Source organism: Pseudophryne corroboree, chromosome 3 (genome assembly GCF_028390025.1).
Source record: "Pseudophryne corroboree isolate aPseCor3 chromosome 3, aPseCor3.hap2, whole genome shotgun sequence".
NCBI classification, from domain to species: domain Eukaryota; kingdom Metazoa; phylum Chordata; class Amphibia; order Anura; family Myobatrachidae; genus Pseudophryne; species Pseudophryne corroboree.
The window spans coordinates 353,450,749-353,470,421 of NC_086446.1; positions in this window are offsets into that span (position 1 = coordinate 353,450,749).

Genomic DNA, 19,673 nt, shown 5'->3' on the forward strand with positions numbered 1-19,673 from the left:
TTGTCCACGGCACCTCGGGTCTTTACCAAGGTAAGGGCCGAAATGATGATTCTTCTGCGAAGAAGAGGCGTATTAATTATCCCTTACTTGGACGATCTCCTGATAAGGGCAAGGTCCAGAGAACAGCTGGAGGACGGAGTAGCACTAACCCGACTAGTGCTGCAACAACACGGGTGGATTCTGAATTTTCCAAAATCTCAGTTGACCCCGACGACACGTCTGCTGTTCCTGGTAATGATTCTGGACACGGTTCAGAAAAAGGTGTTTCTTCCGGAGGAGAAAGCCAGGGAGTTATCCGAACTTGTCAGGAACCTCCTAAAACCAGGGAAAGTGTCTGTGCATCAATGCACAAGAGTCCTGGGAAAGATGGTGGCTTCTTACGAAGCGATTCCATTCGGCAGATTCCACGCACGAACTTTTCAGTGGGATCTGCTGGACAAATGGTCCGGATCACATCTGCAGATGCATCAGCGGATAACCTTATCGCCACGGACAAGGGTGTCTCTTCTGTGGTGGTTGCAGAGTGCTCATCTGTTAGAGGGCCGCAGATTCGGCATACAGGACTGGGTCCTGGTGACCACGGATGCCAGTCTGAGAGGCTGGGGAGCGGTCACACAGGGAAGAAACTTCCAGGGAGTATGGTCAAGCCTGGAGATGTCTCTTCACATAAATATACTGGAGCTAAGAGCGATTTACAATGCTCTAAGTCTGGCAAAACCCCTGCTTCAGGGTCAGCCGGTGTTGATCCAGTCGGACAACATCACGGCAGTCGCCCACGTAAACAGACAGGGCGGCACAAGAAGCAGGACAGCAATGGCAGAAGCTGCAAGGATTCTTCGCTGGGCGGAAGATCATGTGATAGCACTGTCAGCAGTATTCATTCCGGGAGTGGACAACTGGGAAGCAGACTTCCTCAGCAGACACGATCTACACCCGGGAGAGTGGGGACTTCATCCAGAAGTCTTCCACATGATTGTGAACCGTTGGGAAAAACCAATGGTGGTGGATATGATGGCGTCCCGCCTCAACAAAAAACTGGACAGGTATTGCGCCAGGTCAAGAGACCCTCAGGCAATAGCTGTGGACGCTCTGGTAACACCGTGGGTGTTCCAGTCAGTGTATGTGTTCCCTCCTCTGCCTCTCATACCAAAAGTACTGAGAATTATACGGCAAAAGGGAGTAAGAACGATACTAGTGGCTCCGGATTGGCCAAGAAGAACTTGGTACCCGGAACTTCAAGAGATGCTCACGGAGGATCCGTGGCCTCTACCTCTAAGACGGGACCTGCTTCAGCAGGGACCGTGTCTATTCCAAGACTTAACGCGGCTGCGTTTGACGGCATGGCGGTTGAACGTCGAATTCTAAGGGAAAAAGGCATTCCGGAAGAGGTCATTCCTACACTGGTAAAAGCCAGGAAGGAGGTGACTGCACAACATTATCACCGCATTTGGAGAAAATATGTTGCGTGGTGTGAGGCCAGGAAGGCCCCCACGGAGGAATTTCAACTGGGTCGATTCCTACATTTCCTGCAAACAGGATTGTCTATGGGCCTCAAATTGGGGTCCATTAAGGTTCAAATTTCGGCCCTGTCGATTTTCTTCCAGAAAGAATTGGCTTCAGTTCCTGAAGTCCAGACTTTTGTAAAAGGAGTACTACATATACAGCCCCCGGTTGTGCCCCCAGTGGCACCGTGGGATCTTAATGTAGTCTTGGATTTTCTAAAATCCCATTGGTTTGAGCCGCTCAAATCGGTGGAGTTGAAGTATCTTACATGGAAAGTAACCATGCTACTGGCCCTGGCTTCAGCCAGGAGAGTATCAGAATTGGCGGCTTTATCATATAAGAGCCCATATCTGATTTTCCATACGGACAGGGCAGAACTGCGGACGCGTCCTCATTTTCTGCCTAAGGTGGTGTCAGCGTTTCACCTGAACCAGCCTATTGTGGTGCCTGCGGCTACTAACGATTTGGAGGATTCCAAGTTGTTGGACGTGGTCCGGGCATTGAAAATATATATATTTCAAGAACGGCGGGAGTCAGAAAGTCTGACTCGCTGTTTATATTGTATGCACCCAACAAGATGGGTGCTCCTGCTTCTAAGCAGACGATTGCTCGTTGGATTTGTAGCACAATTCAACTTGCACATTCTGTGGCAGGCTTGCCACAACCTAAATCTGTCAAGGCCCATTCCACAAGGAAAGTGGGCTCATCCTGGGCGGCTGCCCGGGGGGTCTCGGCATTACAACTCTGCCGAGCTGCTACTTGGTCAGGGGCAAACACGTTTGCAAAATTCTACAAATTTGATACCCTGGCTGAGGAGGACCTTGAGTTCTCTCATTCGGTGCTGCAGAGTCATCCGCACTCTCCCGCCCGTTTGGGAGCTTTGGTATAATCCCCATGGTCCTGACGGAGTCCCCAGCATCCACTTAGGACGTTAGAGAAAATAAGAATTTACTTACCGATAATTCTATTTCTCGTAGTCCGTAGTGGATGCTGGGCGCCCATCCCAAGTGCGGATTGTCTGCAATACTTGTACATAGTTATTGTTACAAACAAATTCGGGTTGTTATTGTTGTGAGCCGTCTGTTCAGAGGCTCCTACGTTTGTCATACTGTTAACTGGGTTCAGATCACAAGTTATACGGTGTGATTGGTGTGGTTGGTATGAGTCTTACCCGGGATTCAATATCCTTCCTTATTGTGTACGCTCGTCCGGGCACAGTATCCTAACTGAGGCTTGGAGGAGGGTCATAGGGGGAGGAGCCAGTACACACCACCTAATCCTAAAGCTTTATTTTTGTGCCCTGTCTCCTGCGGAGCCGCTATTCCCCATGGTCCTGACGGAGTCCCCAGCATCCACTACGGACTACGAGAAATAGAATTATCGGTAAGTAAATTCTTATTTTTGCTCCTATTTTAGCACTGGTGCATCCCTGCACATGCTGGAGGTACTTTTTGGCTTGTTTGGGGTGACTTTGAGCGTGTTGGTATCATCCATGTAGTCAACGTGCTGTCGTTTGTTTGCCAATCACGTTTTTTTGCTCCTACTTTAGCACTGGTTGACCTCCAGCATGTGCAGGGATGCTTTTTGGCTTGTTTGGGGTGATTTTAGAGCGTGCCGGTATCATCCATGTGGTCGACGTGCTGTCATTTGTTTCCAAAACATGTTTTTTTGCTCCTATTTTAGCACTGGTGCCTCCCTGCACATGCTGGAGGTACTTTTTGGCTTGTTTGGGGTGACTTTGAGCGTTTTGGTATCATCCATGTGGTCGACATGTGCTGTCATTTGTTTCCAAAACATGTTTTTTTGCTCCTATTTTAGCACTGGTTGACCTCCAGCATGTGCAGGGATGCTTGTACGGGGGTTTTGGCTTGTTTGGCTGAGGTTTTTTTTTAATTTTTCAAAAAATTTTTGTGTGTGTTTGGTCCTGCTTGAGCACTGGGGTCCCAGCAGCGTGACTTGTGGTTGCATGTAATTATGTAATGTGTGTTAAATTTGTAAAAATAATTTTTCTTTTTACAACAGAGATGTCCAGGGACAAGCGGCCCCGATCCCCCCTTCCCCCCACCCCTCAGAAGAATTTTCCATGCACAGTAATGAGGAGTGGGAGCCGCCCCAGGAGGAGGATACGACCGACTAGGCATGCAGTGACCAGCCGCGGTCATCAAGGGACCAAAGGGAGAAGCAAAAGAAAAAGAAAAGGCCTAGAAAGGTAAATACTGACAACACCTGCAGACACATTAGCATCCAACTTGACACACCCTAGTTTGCGCACTGCCATGCACACCTACAGGTATTTTTGCGCACTGCCAGGGATACTGACACATTCACAGGTACATGCAGATCATATTAATTGCATGTTTTTTTTATCCCGAAAGGCAAGAAGCCAGCCAGAGGATCAGTCAGAGGAGGAAGCCTCTGGTGAAGACGCAGGACAGAAGAAGCCGCGTGGACCCAGATACACTGAGGCGGAAAACTGTGCCCTAGTGGATGGCGTCGACAGGTCCTACGACGTTCTGTATGGACCAAGGGCACAGACCACAGCAGCTAAGACCAAGCAAAACATCTGGGATGCCATCGCGAGACAAGTCACTGCAGTATCTGGAAACCGCCGGAGCACCAGAAACTGCATGAAGCGGTACAGTGATTGCCGCAGACAGTCCAAGAAGAAGACGGGGATTCAGCGCCGACATGAGACAGCTACGGGAGGTGGTTCGGCTCTCAATCTGAAGTGGCTACCCTGGGAGAACGTTATTAAAAGGCGCATGAACCCTGTCATGGTCCAAGAAGTTCGCAGAGGTGTGGACTCCAGCCGTCCTGCTGGCTTTCCCGAGGAGGAAGAACCGCCCAGAAGACGGAAGACGGCAGGAGACAAGCAGTCCAAAAGGAGGCCTGATGGTAAGACTACATTAAGATGAGCTGTACTAAATCTTTATTTTTTTTTATTTGCTAATGTTTGTTCTTTTTCCCCAGACACACCTGCCCAGAGGACATCGCCAGCGCGCGGACCATCGCCTGCACAGCAGGCATCAGCGCGCGGACCATCGCCTACACAGCAAGTATCAGCAGCGTGCAGATCATCACCTGCGCTCCACACATCGTCAGCGCGCAGAAAGTCACCTGCGCGCCAGACATCGTCAGCGCGCAGACCACCTGCGCGCCGGACATCAGCGCGCAGAACGTCACCTACGCGCTATACACCGTCGGCGACCATACCAAAACCTGGGCGCCAAACTACATCTCCTGCGCGCAGGCCATCACCAGCTCGTCATCTCTCTGTGACCGAAGAGCCTCAACAAGACACTACCCTTGTGGACCCATCACCTGTACTGTTTGAGTCAACAGGCTTAACGGACGAGACTTTTCTTGGGTTTGAAGACAGACGTGCAGACGTATCCAGCCATACCCTTGAAAAGTCTCCAGAATTGAGGACAAGTGAAGCTCCTGGATGGAGCGGCACCACCGGATGGAGAAGGTTTTTATTTTTTGGGATTTTTTTTTTTTGGGGGGGGGGGGGGGGGGGGTCGCCATTTTTATATAGTTTATTAACTTTATTATTTTTTTTTCCCTTTTGCAAACAGAGGTGCCGCGGACTTGCGTGGGGGATTGGTTCCTACTTCAGGCCGGACCTCTTACAGGATTCGTCGGACGACGAGGTGGAAGTGCAGCAGCCCGCTGTTTCTACATCCCTGTGTGAATAATTATCAAATTGTGAACCTTCAAACAAATGTATGAATGTGTATACTAATTTCTAATTTTTCTTTTCAGCTTCACAAATGCAATTGGTGGCAGACGTACAGGAAGGGCAGGATCCCTCAAATGTTCAAAGGGTACACACCAGAAACCAGACTGGACGCCATTGAGAAGACAAAGGAGAAGATGGCAAATGGTCTGGTTGAAATGCAAAAGGCTCTTTTGCCGACAGCACGGCAGAAACGCAAAAGGCCAGACGAGAAGATCACAGGGAGACTATGGACATCCTTCAAGTTCTGGCCACATCCATCAACCGGCTGGTGGATAACACATCATGTCTGGCACACAGCGTTGACAACATGGAGAGCCAACGACATTCGGCAGCCAGCCACCAGATCATCGCAACCACGCTGCAGATGATGTACGATAAGCTCCCAGAGCCAGCTCATCAACACGCTGGTGAATCACCACATCCGCCATCACAAGACACACGGACGCCTCCTGCCCTTCCTCCACCACCATCCTGGTATGGACGGTCACAGTTGTACCAAGGATATACAGGGATGTACCCCACCTACCAGATGCCTCCACCACCAACACCGGCCGCATCATCTACACCAGCACGGCCACAGAGGCCAATTCAACGTACTCCACAGTTGCCCAGGACATCGACGCCCCATCAGGAGGAAGAAGAGGATCCGGACGGGCAACCACCATAAGCCCGGTCGTATTGTTTTATTATTTACTCTTTTTATGTTTTTCATGTTTCCCTTTCTCCCCCTCCAATTAGTTTTTTCTTCTTCTTTCTATTGTTTTATATTTGTGTTGGGCTCCCCCACCCCCGACCGGATACTACCAAGGGGCTTTATGTCTAGGCATACATGCGCGGGCATGTATGCGGGCGCGTGTGGTAACTGATGAAAGCTCCTTGTGGTTACATATATGATGGGCCAAAGAGCTATTCTGATACCACTTTTTTTTTTAAAACAAACTCCTTTTTGTATTGGTGTAAATTAGGCTTTCACTGTTGTGTGAATTTACTATTCACTAGTGTTTATTTTTGGCTTCTTCATAGGATTGGGTGGAAAATTGAAGTGGACGGCGTAGTTCGTGTTGTGCGTACCAAGGTGAGTAAAGCCATGTTTCAATGTATATATTCAAGAAACTTTGGACCGCCTTCCCTTGGGGAACAACACAGTCCAGCAATGGGTCATGCTGGACTGTGTGGTTCCACAAGTGCAGCCGTGTCAAAGTGCTGACCACTGTCTTGACTCTGGCACTTTGGACCGTCTGACCCTGGGGAACAACACAGTCCAGCAATGGGTCATGCTGGACTGTGTGGTTCCACAAATGTTCTTGGGAAAGGAATGAACATGACATCATTAGTGTCTTTACTTAATATGGAATTTCTTTTTTTTTCACAGATCTCTACACAAGAAAAGAATGTAAAGAAGAACAAACGCTACTTTTTTTGTTTTTATTACATCTTATTTTTTAATCCAAAATACAATACAATTTTAATTCTTCAATAAATTTTTAAAATGAGAAGTTTTGTGTGGTTTTTCTTCAAATTATTAGTCAATAAAATTTAAAATATGGCATTTCAGAGATGTAGTGCTATTGTGGTAGGTCGCCCATGGTACAGCAGGGGAACTGTTGTGTCCCTTGACATCCACGCTGGTTCCTGCACCTTGGGAAGGATACTCTGCAAGACCTGTGGAAGAGAATAGTATGGTGTCATCCAAAGACAAGGTACAAGCAACACTTGGAAACAAGCAGGTTACATTGGCCTTTGTCCCAAATGCAACTCTCCGGCACTTGAGAAACTACACATCCAAGCATGCCCTGACACAGCGTAAGCATTGCTGTGTCAGGGCATGATTGGATATGCAGTTTTGCAAATGCCGGAGGGCCGCAGTTGGGACATGCCTGGGTTACTTAGACAAGAGAGTTTTGGACAATACACATCACAACTGGGTTGCCCATGGTACAGCAGGGTAACTGTCGTGTCCCTTCAAATCCAGGCTGGTTCCTGCAAATCGGGAAGGATACTCCACAAGACCTGCAGAAGAGAATAAGGAGGTAATTTGAGAGTGTTTCCTCCACCCTGGGAAAGAACAAAAGGTCCCAGCAACACTGCGCATATACGCAGGTTACTCAGACAAGATGGAGTTTTGGCCAATACATCTCACCTGAAAGAGTGACTCTAACATGGCGGTGGTTCAGGTCAACATCACAAGTAGGACGTCCATGGTAGAGTGGGGCAAACTGGTCCAATACTGGAGTGGCTTTGCAGAAGTGTATCCTGGGTAAAACTGTTGAATCATGGGTACATTCCCCTCAGCAGAGTGAAGAAAAAAATATTCTTTTTAAAAATCTATTAAAAAATACTTGTGGGTCAAAAATTGACAAACCAAGTAGATAATCCCTTCAAATATAAATAGATATGCTATTATCAATCCAAAAAGCTAAAAAAAAGTACGTTTTAAAAAAAATGTAATCAGCTCTCGCCAGCAAAGTGAGGGGGAATGAAATTGACGAAAATTACTGTCGAAAAGCACTGTTGTCGAATCGACATTCTTCAATTGAATAAACTTTTGTCGAAAAGCCGCATTTTGACCATTGCAGACATGTCGAATTTTGAAAATGTCGATTTGAAAAAAGTCAAATCTGAAACGGCAGGTATTTTGTCGAAAAGTACTGTATTGCATTGTCGAATCCAATTCGACAGTTTTTTTTTGTCGAAAATGCCCCGTTTTTCGACATTTGCGGCAATTCGACCGCAATTGCATATACCCTGAAGTATATTAGCAATGTCCACACAAAATATCATCCAAACGAATTGGAGTGAGATCATAATAGCTCGGTCTCTACTAAACAGGGGTCTATAGAAACACCAACATTAAACATAAAACAATACAGCAATAACATACAAAACATATAGCTACAATGGAATACAACCATATATCCTAAAATCAATATAATTGATTATCTAATAGAGTATTATTGGAACAATACAGCCCTATCCTAAAAAAAATGTTAAATGGATTAGCCTCATTCAACCCACGTGGGGCCAAGGTGTCAAGCTCATATATCCATTTGACTTCACGTTGCCTTAAAAGCCTCTCACGGTCACCACCCCGTGACAATTTCAGTATGTAATCAATCAATATACATTTCATACTAGAAATTGAGTGTCCCCTCAATGCAAAATGCTGAGCAACTGGCTTATCATACACTTTTGTAACCAGTGCTGCACGTATGGATGTGCGATGGTTGGCTATCCTGTCGCGGAAGTTCCTTGTGGTCATTCCCACATAGTAATAGCCACATGGGCACACAATGATGTAGATCACATGATCCATAGTACAATGCAATCTGTGTCGGATCTTGATTTGTTGCCCACTATGAGGGTGAGCAAAACTGTCCAACCATCAAGGACCTGCACCAGAGGTGGAACTACTGCCAGTGCAACCAGTGCGTTGCACTGGGGCCCGCCACTGTCCAGGGGCCCAAAGCAAGTAATGAGTCAAACTGACTCATTACATGCCGCTGTGTGCTGCAGGCAACCGCTGCCCGCAGCACACAGCCGCCCGGAGAGGAGCGCAGCGGACACAGGGCGAAGGAGGAGGGAGGGAGGTGGAGGAGGGAGCCGCAGCAGCGCTGTTTTATTGGTTGAGGCGCTGCTGCTGCTGCTGTCCCTCTGCTTCACTATAGGCTGTCTTCCGCCGCTGTGAAGCGCATCCCAGCATTCACAGTGGCAGAGGACAGCCTATGGTGAAGGACTGGGACAGCAGCAGCAGCGCCTCCACCAATAACACAGCGCTGCTGCGGCTCCCTCCTCCACCTCCCCCCTCCTCCTTCTCTCCTGCCCAGGAATCGTGATCTCTGCCAGAAGCTGCACCGAGGAGCCCGAACCAGCGGAGACAGTAAGTATAATTCTTTCTTTCTCTCTTTTTCTCTTTCTTTCTCTCTCTCTTTTTCTCTTTCTTTTTCTCTTTCTTTCGCCATAATGTGTAAAAAGGGGGAATCTGCCTGCCGCCATGTGTAAAAAGGGGGAATCTGCCTGCCGCCGTAATGTGTAAAAGGGTCTCGTGGTGCTACTGTGCGGCGTAATTTGAATAATGGAGACTACTGTGCACCATTTTATGAATTGGTATTATTTTGTGGCCACACCCCTTCCCCACGAAGCCACGCCCCTATGTATGTTTGTGCGCGCCTACGGCGTGCACTGCCCCTGTTTTGCATGCAGGGGTGGGGCTCCGATGCCATTTCTTGCACACAGTGATAAAATGTCTAGTTACGGCACTGTTGCTAGGTATCCATTTCTCTGGCCCTGAGCAGGTCCCCCTCATCAGATCCTCTCCAGGGTTGTCGCACTTGGGCCCACCGTTTGCTAGTTCCGCCACCAGAGGCGTCACCAGGTGTGGTGACACCCGGTGCGCACCCCTGATGTACTGCCGCGATCGCGGCAAAAAAGGGGCGTGGCCTTACAGCTAGGGGGGCGTGGCTTCGTGGGGAAACTGGAATCGTCACTCTGGGGGCGTGCCCAGCATCTCCGGAGATGCTGGGCTTCCCCCAGTGACGTCTCAGTGTGCTGTCGGCTCCTCTGCTATGACAGCAGCCGGGTGCTGTAGCGGAATTTCACACTGCAGCACCTGGCTCCTGTCACTGCGGAGGAACTAACATTTGGTGTCACTCCCTCCAGGTGTCACACCCGGGTGCGGGCCGCACCCCCCGCACCCGCTTTGTGACGCCACTGTCCGCCACTGACCTGCACATAGTGCAAATAGGGCACCGGTAGCAGCCATTCTTGGCTGTTGTCGCTGTTGGTTGCAGTGTCGGACGCATCAGCACTTGTCGTAGATTTTTTCCACGTCTGTATGCACATAACGGAGGCTGCTGGTTCAACCCCTTAAACGTTGGATCAGTAGCAATGATAGACCAATGCTTGCGTAACACCTTTTTAGAATAGGGTGAGGCCACATCATATGTGGTAGTGAAAATCATACGATTACTTAGCCACTTTGTTAGAGTTACGTCCACTGTCCGTGTGGAAGTGCCTGTACCATGCTTTTTAAAGCCATCTTCTGATGGTTTGTACCGAATATCCACGGTCTTAGAATCTCTCAACCATCTCGCTATTTTGTAATTCAGTCGCTTCCCCAATGGTGTTATTACGTAACAGATGCATACATTTTCGACATCGGCAAGCTTTCATTATATTACTATATGATTAACCAGGGATGCATTTAGTATCCCAGCTGTTGGAATTTGTATAAGGGGCTGCCTGGTGCAATGTGTATAAGGGCATCTAGCTGGTGTAACGTGTCTAAAAGGAGCTCTGCCTGTCGTTGCGTGCATAAAAGGGTTATGCTATAGTGGGTATGCACACTGGCACATGGCAACACTCGCTCCCCCGCTCCAGTGGGGCGTTAAACACTGGCAGTTTTAGCCTGTCGGCAGGGCGGCTAGGCAGGTGTCCTACAGTATGCAGACCCATAATACCACAAAAGAACTGTGTATCTGTGTATATATGTACAGTATGTAGAGATATATATTATATATTTGTAAATGTATTTATATCGCTCCGTCAAGAAGTCAGCACGGATGGTGTAATGGTTAGCATTACTGCCTCGCAGCACTGAGGTCGTGGTTTCGTTTCCCACCACGGCCTGACTGTGTAGAGTTTGTATGTTCTCCCCTCTTGTGTGGGTTTCCAAAGGGAAAAATCTTTATTGCCAGTTCTTTTTGCTTTCCCTCTCACATTCAGACAGGTTTATATAGACACGATTCCTGTTTTGACCTGGTACTAATTCAGTGTAATTACTGGCACTGTGGTATAGTGCTTAAATCTTCGCATAAATGTTAACGACCAGTGTCTCTATGTACCTTGAGTGTAATATGCTGTGCCTGGGAACAAACACTGAAGTTTATTCCAGCTTGTACTATTTCTGATGAGTGTTCTTCCCCACAGATCCTACAATATAGGCATCTGACTGAGTATCCATTTGAATATGGTCAAGTCGATTTTCTCTACCCAGCTGAATTTAGCTACAATGAACAGGGAAGTATTTGAGGCTCATCAAAACCTAATTAGACAGGACTTTGTATAGACAATAATTCAAGGTATGTTTCCTTATGTTCTAGTATTCACAAACTTGTGATTCTTTACAGTACGAATAGACATCCAAGAGGCGGTACTAGTTTACTGATACGCCTCCAGAGCTCATCCTATCGCTTACAGGCGTAAGGCGGGAGTTTCCACTTAAGCACATGCAGTGTTTCGAGCGTCACCTTAAAACGGAGCTGCCCACTAACAGAAGCTCGGAGGCTGTAAAGGGCAGTTTATTTTTGCTTCCAGGAGCTGGTTTGTAGGTAGGGTTGCAGAGTATCAGAAAGAGAGCTTGACACTTTGTCATTTTATTTCCTGCTATTGCCTTCCAATTATTTCGAATTAATACATTACATATCATTATATATGTATATGTGTACCTCCTATTCCTGCAGGCTAGGGAACATGGAGAATGTTGACAGAAACTTCTGGCAGCGCTCTACCGTCCATTGATGGTTTCCAGTCCTCTCCCCTATTTAGGAATGGCAGACTACGCTATGGTAGTATCCCGCCTTCTGTCCAGCAAGGAAGTTCATCTGGGCCGCCTTTTTTCAAACATCTGGATAAGTATATGTATGTGCAGATGTGTTTGTACTATATCTGTATGTACAGTATGTGCGTGTATATATATATATATATATATATATATATATATATATATATATATATTTACAAGTTATGGTACATTCGGATTCTCTTGGTAGAGTCCATCGGCAAATAGCGATGCCTACTATCTTAACTGGAAGATCGCAGTGTGGAAGGGGTCTCCTGACTCTCACAATTAGCTCCACAGGTTTCAGCCACCTGGCTTCTCTCAGCACAGTCATTCCAGTCGTTGCCTGTACCTGGTGCTATTTCCCTGCAAGATCCTGCGGATAGTAAAATTGAAACTACGCTCAAATCCATTTACACTGCAGTGGGAGTAGCACAGAGACTCACCATTGCTTATGGTTGGATCACAAGGGCCATGGTCAAATGGTCTGGTAATATAATTGAAGGGTTTGACACTATGCCTCAGCATGAGATCCTAACTCTGTTACAACATATCCAGGATGCAGCTAATTTCATGAGTGAGGCAATCAAGGAGATAGGCCTCATTAATGCCCGCTCTGTGGCTATGGCAGTATCAGCTCGCAGGGCACTATGGTTGCGACAATGGACAGCAGATGCTGATTCCAGAAAAGGCGTTGAGAACCTTCCCTTCACGGGAGATGCCTTGTTTGGTAAAGAATTAAACAAGGGGATTTCGCAAGCAACGGCAGGTAAGTCCACCTATCTGCCGTTTGAAGCTCTTCCGGCTAGGAGACCTTATCCCGGCCCCTCATTACAGTCTTTTCATGTAGCCAGGTTTCGAGTTAGGGCCAAGAGTGGCTCAAATGCAGCTAGAGGAATACAAGTAAAATCTCCCTTATTTTATATTTCACGAAGATAGGGCAGAGCTCAGGACTCGCCCACAGTTTTTGCTGAAAGTATTGTCAGCTTTTCTCATAAATCAGCCGATTGTGTTTCCGGTGGTGTCTGACACATCGGTCACTCCAAAGTCACTGGACGTGGTTCGGGCTTTGAAGACGCACGTCAAGAGGACTGCTCGTCACAGAAAAACTGACTTGCTTTTTGTCCTCTACGACACTACTAAGATTGGATGTCCTGCTTCAAAACAGTCCATTACTCGTTGGATCCGTCTGACTATCCATTAGGCATACTCTTTAGCAGCTATGCCACTGTCGACTTCTATTCAGGTCCACAAGGTCGGTGGGTTCTTCCTGGGTGGCTGCCCGTGGTGTCTCGGCTTTGCAGTTATGCTGAGCTGCTACTTGGTCTGATGAGTCAGACCCTGACAGTTTGCCCCCCTGAGAGCAGGGGGAAGTGGAACTAGACTCAGAAACTGACTTGGTTCAGGAGGACATGGAGATTGAATCTGAGGGTTTAGACGCACTTATACTAGCTGTGCATCAGATTTTACAAATTATGGATTCAGATACGGTTCCTCTGCAGCCTTCCTTTTTTACTAAAAGACAAAGGAATGCGGTTTCCTTTCCCATTTCTGCTGAAATAGATGATCATTTTGCTCTAGCGTGAAAGCGTCCTGATAAAAAGTTTCAGGTTACATGGCGGCTGTTGCTTGCTTGCTTGCTTACCCTTTTCCAGAGGAGAATAGATCAAAGTGGGAGAACCCTCCACTGGTAGATCCCTCTTTATCTAGATCAAGGTTCTCAAACTCGGTCCTCAGGACCCCACACAGTGCATGTTTTGCAGGTCTCCTCACAGAATGACAAGTGAAATAATTAGCTCCACCTGTGGACCTTTAAAAATGTCTCAGTGAGTAATTACTACACCTGTGCACCTGCTGGGTTACCTGCAAAACATGCACTGTGTGGGGCCCTGAGGACCGAGTTTGAGAACCTATGATCTAGATTATCTAAAAAGAATATCCTGCCAGTAGCTAGTGATACCTCCTTAAAGGAACAGGCAGATTGGAAAGTAGTTTAAAGTCTATATATTCTGCGGCAGGAGTTCTTCTTCGCCCTACACTGGTAGGTCTATGGGTAAACAAGGCGATAGAGGCCTGGGCGGAACAATTGGTAGCAGGCCTACAATCTGGTGTATCTACTGAGCAGTTGATTACTCTGGCAGAACATATCAGAGAATCTGCTGTACATTTAGGGGAGGTGTCCAAGGATGCAGGAACCATTGGATCTAGAATTTCTGCTTTGTCGATTTCAGCACGCCGACCGCTCTGGCTTAGGCAATGGCAGGCAGATGCGGAATCCAAAAAGGCAGTAGAGGCAATACCATTTAATGGTGAGTTCCTGTTTGGCCAAGAACTGGATACTCTGATTTCCAAGGCCACAGGGGGTAAATCGACATATCTTCCCTCACCAACTCCAACTCCTAGGAAGACTTATTCTGGGCCATCTTTCCAGTCCTTTCGAGTTCCATCCAAATTTTGAGGACGTGGCAGAGGCCGGGGTCGTGCTGCAACCACAACAATCTTGCAACAGGACCCTAAACCTGCCACTAAGCCCGCCGCACGATGGGCTACCCTCCCTACTGGGGGCTCCCAGGGTGGGAGCTTGTTTGCTTAATTTCAGCCAGGTTACAATGGGTTTACCAGTTTCACGGGAACATCAAGACTCCCTTCTCCAGGCAATACAAAGACGTCTACAGATTGGAGTCATTGTTCCAGTTCCTCTCCTCCAACAAAAACAGGAATTTTATTCCAGTTTATTCGTGGTACCGAAGCCGGACGGCTCGGTGAGACCAATTCTGAATTTGAATAGTCTCAATCCCTTTTTCAAAGTTTTCAAATTCAAGATAGAGTCCCTGCACTCTCTTATAGCAGGTCTAGAGTCAGGGAACTTTATGGTGTCAATCGACATCAAAGATGCTTACCTTTATATACCAATTTGGCCTCCGCACCAGAGTTTTCTTAGGTTTGCGGTCAAGGATTTGCATTTTCAATTCCAAGCCTTACCTTTCGGTCTTTCCTCAGCGCCTCAAGTTTTTACAAAAGAAATAGCAGTAATGATGGTTCAATTGCGCTCTCAGGGGGTGAATATTGTTCCCTACTTGGACGATCTGCTCCTAAAGGATCAATCAGAAGACAAGTTGGTGAACGATATGAAAGTTACACAAGACTTTCTTATTGCACATGGATGGATCATAAATCTCCAGAAATCTCCGTTACAGCCGAAGCAGCGAATTAAATTCCTAGGAATATTCGTGGACACTATGCTTCAGAAAATAATTCTCCCTCCAGACAAGATACAGTCCATTCAGGAGTTGGTTTGTCTGGTCTTACAACATCGCAGAGTTTCAATTCATCTTTGTAGTAGACTTCTGGGAAAGATGGTAGCTGCTTTCGAAGCAGTCCAGTATGGCAGATTTCATTCCAGGCCTTTCCAACTAGATCTCCTTGCCCAATTGTCAGGTTCGCATCTTTTTATGCATCAAATGGTTCAGCTATTACCCAAGACGCGTCTGTCATTGCTTTGGTGGCTGAATGCGACAAATCTGTCCAGGGGCAGGAACTTTGTCGTCACAGATTGGGTGCTTCTCACAACGGATGCCAGTCTCCACGGATGGGGAGCGGTGACTCTGGACTGTCAGTTCCAGGGCCTTTGGACTCCTCAGGAACACACTCTGCCTATCAATATACTGGAACTTTGCGTGGTCTACAACGCTCTCACGTTAGCGATTCATCTTCTGCAAGGATGTGCAATTTGCGTGCATTTGGACAACGCCACCGCAGTGGCATACATAAATCGCCAAGGAGGAACCCTGCAGCAGAGCAGCTATGCGAGAGGTCACCAGGATCCTACTTTGGGCCGAAAGACATGCAGCAGCTATATCGGCAGTGTTCATACCAGGTGTTGAGAATTGGGAGGCCGATTACTTAAGTCGTCAGGACATGCATCCAGGTGTATGGGAATTGCATCCTCAAGTGTTTAAACAATTGAAAAATCGTGGGGACTCCCACAAATAAATCTTATGGCTTCCAGACGGAACCACAAATGTCCTCGGTACTGCTCACGCACCAAAGATCCCGGGGAAGAGGTGGTGGATGTGTTGACGATTCCCTGGAATTTCTGCTTTGTGTATCTTTTTCCTCCGTTACCCTGTTACCTCGTCTACTCAAAAGAATTAAGCGAGAGACGGTCAGGGTTTTACTCATGGCTCCAGACTGGCCTCGAAGAACGTTTTACAGCGACTTACATCAGTTACTCATAGACGACTCGTGGCCTCTACCTCAACAGCAAGATTTGCTGGTACTGGGACCTTTCGTTTATCCAAACTTAGAGCGGCTACATTTGATGGCGTGGCTGTTGAAAGGGAGAGTCTAATACTCAAGGGTATTTCTTCACCAGTTATTCCTACCATGATGAGTGCTAGTAAGGAGGTCACCTCAAAGCACTATTACTGCATATGGAGAGCATACATCTCATGGTGTGAACAGCTGCAGTTTTCTGATACTTCCTTTCGATTGGCAAGACTTCTGCTTTTCCTCCTGGCTGGTTTCTTGGCAGGTTTAAGCGTTGGATCTCTAAAGGGTCAAGTCTCCACCTTTTCGATGTTTTTTCCAGAAAAAAATTGGCATTACTGCCTGAAGTATAAACTTTTGTTCAGGGAGTTATCCGGCTTAAACCACCATTCGTTCCTCCCACAGCTCCTTGGGATCTGGACACTGTTCTATCCTTTTTACAATCATCTTTATTTGAAGCTCTGGAATCGGTAGAGCTTAAGTTTCTTACGTGGAATGTAGTTTTACTTCTGGCCCTGGCTTCGGCTCAGAGGGTTTCCGAATTGGGAGCTCTTTCCTGGCATCCGCCATATCTAATATTTCATCAAGATAGAGTGGAATTCCGCACTCATAGGTCTTTCTCACCTAAGGTTGATTCTGCATTTCACATTAACCAACCTTTTATGGTCCCGGTGTTCTCAGGTGATTCTCCCTCTTCAAAATCCCTAGATGTTGTTCGGGCCCTGTGTGTTTATGTATAGAGAACAGCAAATTTATGTAAAACTGATGCTCTTTTTGCTCTCTGATGCTGCCAAGCCGGGTTGGCCAGCCTCAAAACAGACTTTGGCACGTTGGATTAAATTTACCATTAGAAAGGCTTCTCGCAGTTCGGTTTCAGCCCATTCCACGCGGTCGGTGGGTACTTTTTGGGTGGCTGCTAGGGGAGATTCTTTGACACAGTTGTATAGAGCAGCAACTTGGTTGAGGAAACATACATTTGTCAAATTCTACAAATTTTATAATTTGCAACTCCGGCTTCTTAGTTTGGCCGACCAGTACTACAGGACTCATCGCTTTCTCCGATTCCGTAGGGGACACTGGATGCCTTCCCAGCGCTGGGTGTCTTTGTTTGTTTTTTCCTTTTGTCAGGATAGAGTTTTCCATTTTATGTATGGTTAATTACCTGTTAGGTGTACTGGTGACAATTACTGTTATTGTTGTTTCTTCTATTTGTATTACTGTTTTTTCTATTTCACCACCTTCTCTGTCGAGTGTTTCGAGCCATCTCCTCTCGGTCTCAGTTTTCAAACTGGTCTGTAGTGGGGCGTAGAGGGGAGGAGCCTGTCACAATTCAAAAGTGCTGGCTCCACTTAGCCACCATCTATACCCCACCTTAAAGACCTTCCAGTATGCCCTGTGGAATCGGAGAAATTGATTTACTGGTAAACACCAAAATTAATATGTTTAGTCTTTCAGCGTACTGTATATTCAGATATAATAGGAATAATAAGCTGTAGAATATTGGTTTAATTGAAAGATGTAAAATAAATCAAAGCCTAATAACATTATTAATATTACATAGCATTAAAACATGGTTGATCAGGGTTTCTAATACATGACTAAAAAGTTTTAATTAAAACATTAATGCAAGAGAAAACCCAGTTAAAAAAAAAAAAGAAAAGGAAATGTAAACTTTTTTTTTTTTTTCACAACCCTGGTTATAAGGTGCTGTACTTTACCACATTAGATCAGCGTATGTAACCGTCAATAGATGGGTCAAGTATTAGTCTGGTAAGGTAACAAATCAAACAGAGTAGATACATAAAACCAGAAACATAATAGTATGTACCCAAAAAAACAACAACCCAGAATAGAAGACATTAACCATGAATAAAGACAAAACAAAAAGGGGGAGCAGGATAAAGAAGGGGAATACCATGCCCGTTATACAGAAACTCTCAAGAATCACTGTTTTGTAAACCACAGATGATTTAAAATCTAGCCATGAGCACAGAGACTGAAATCCTTCATTGCCATATATACAGCTATTCTCGCAAACCATTCTTTTATGGATGGTGGGTCTGCAAACTTCCACTGAACCAGGATTACCGCCTTTGCAGCGATATTTAAAAAAAAAAAAGCAAAGATTTTTTTGGTACTTAACCAGTTTACAGATTTAAAAGCCAAAAGGAAGGATCACATGGGAATGTGCAACCAAGCATTAAAGCAGATAGGCATATAACATTCTCCCAGAAGGGGCGCAAAGCATTCCTGCCAAATATGGACCAGCAAGCCCACCGCAGAACTACAGTACCAGCATCAATCAGAAATGCCAAAGAATACTTTCGCATAAATTTGGGGACACCTGTACCAACATGAGACCACTTTATATTGAGTTTTGATGACTAAATAACTGACAAAATCTTGTGCATGTCTGGAGGTTGGAAAAAACCAGGCACATATTCTCAAAAGGAGTCAATGGTCTACTGCTAGCCAATCGCAATTCCTGGCTTTGAGCAAAATGTTTCAGTTGTAAACAATGCCAGATCTCTGCATCAGTCAATGCCAAGTTAGCCTGTAAGGAGCCAAAGGAACACACTCCCTCTCTGTCCAAGCTTTGATAACCCCAATCACACACACACACACACACACACACACACACACACACACTTATAAATGTCGACATTGACCGAATGTTGCCTTGTGAAGGGTCAACATTATTAAAATGTTAACTTTGGGGTTACTGATTAATGTTAGGTTTAGTATTAGTTACCATTAGGCTTAGAGATGCATTAAAGGGACACTGGCTATTTTCAGCTGTGTCTGCATTACATCGATGTTGACATGAAAGTAGAGGTGTGGATCACTGGGTCGACCAGAAATAAATTGACAGTCAATAGGATCTCATATGGTCAACATGCAGTAGGCCGACTAGGTCAAAAGGTTGACAGGGTCAGTAGGTTGACATAAGAAAGTTAGACGCCTGAAAAAGGCGACACAAGCAAAAGTTCGACTTGGGAATGTTAAAAAAAAAATTGTTTAACCACATATAAGCCAAATCAGTGGAAAAGTGTACCCTTGCAATCTTGCTTCACTCGCTGTGCTTTGGGCAAGTTGCTATTCCTAATTATAGTTCACGTGGATAGTAAATTAATATATTTTTTTTTTTTTATTATATATATATAATTTTTTTTATTTTATTTTTTTTATACACTTTAACACCCACCCAAAAAAAAAGTGTCAATATTGTCATGTTTACAGTATCAACCAGTCAACCTTAATATCAACATTTTACATGTTGACATTTTGTACCTGTCAACTTATCGTCCAGAACCCTGAAAGAAAACCTAGAATACTGAACTCCTGGAGATCTTTATTACCATGTATTCTATACCATTGTCAAATGTAATTGCTTTTCACAGTAACTTCACGCATATACTGTAAGTCTTTTATTTCATGGTCCTTGGGTGGCATTGCTTCATTAAATTGTATAGCCAAGCTTACAGTTCTCCTCAAAATCGAATACAAATGTATTTATGAAGCAGCTCAGCTTAATTTAAAGTAAGCTCTCACATGCAAGGTGATACCATAGAAGAAACTGAAATTCTTGCACTTGCAGCTCAG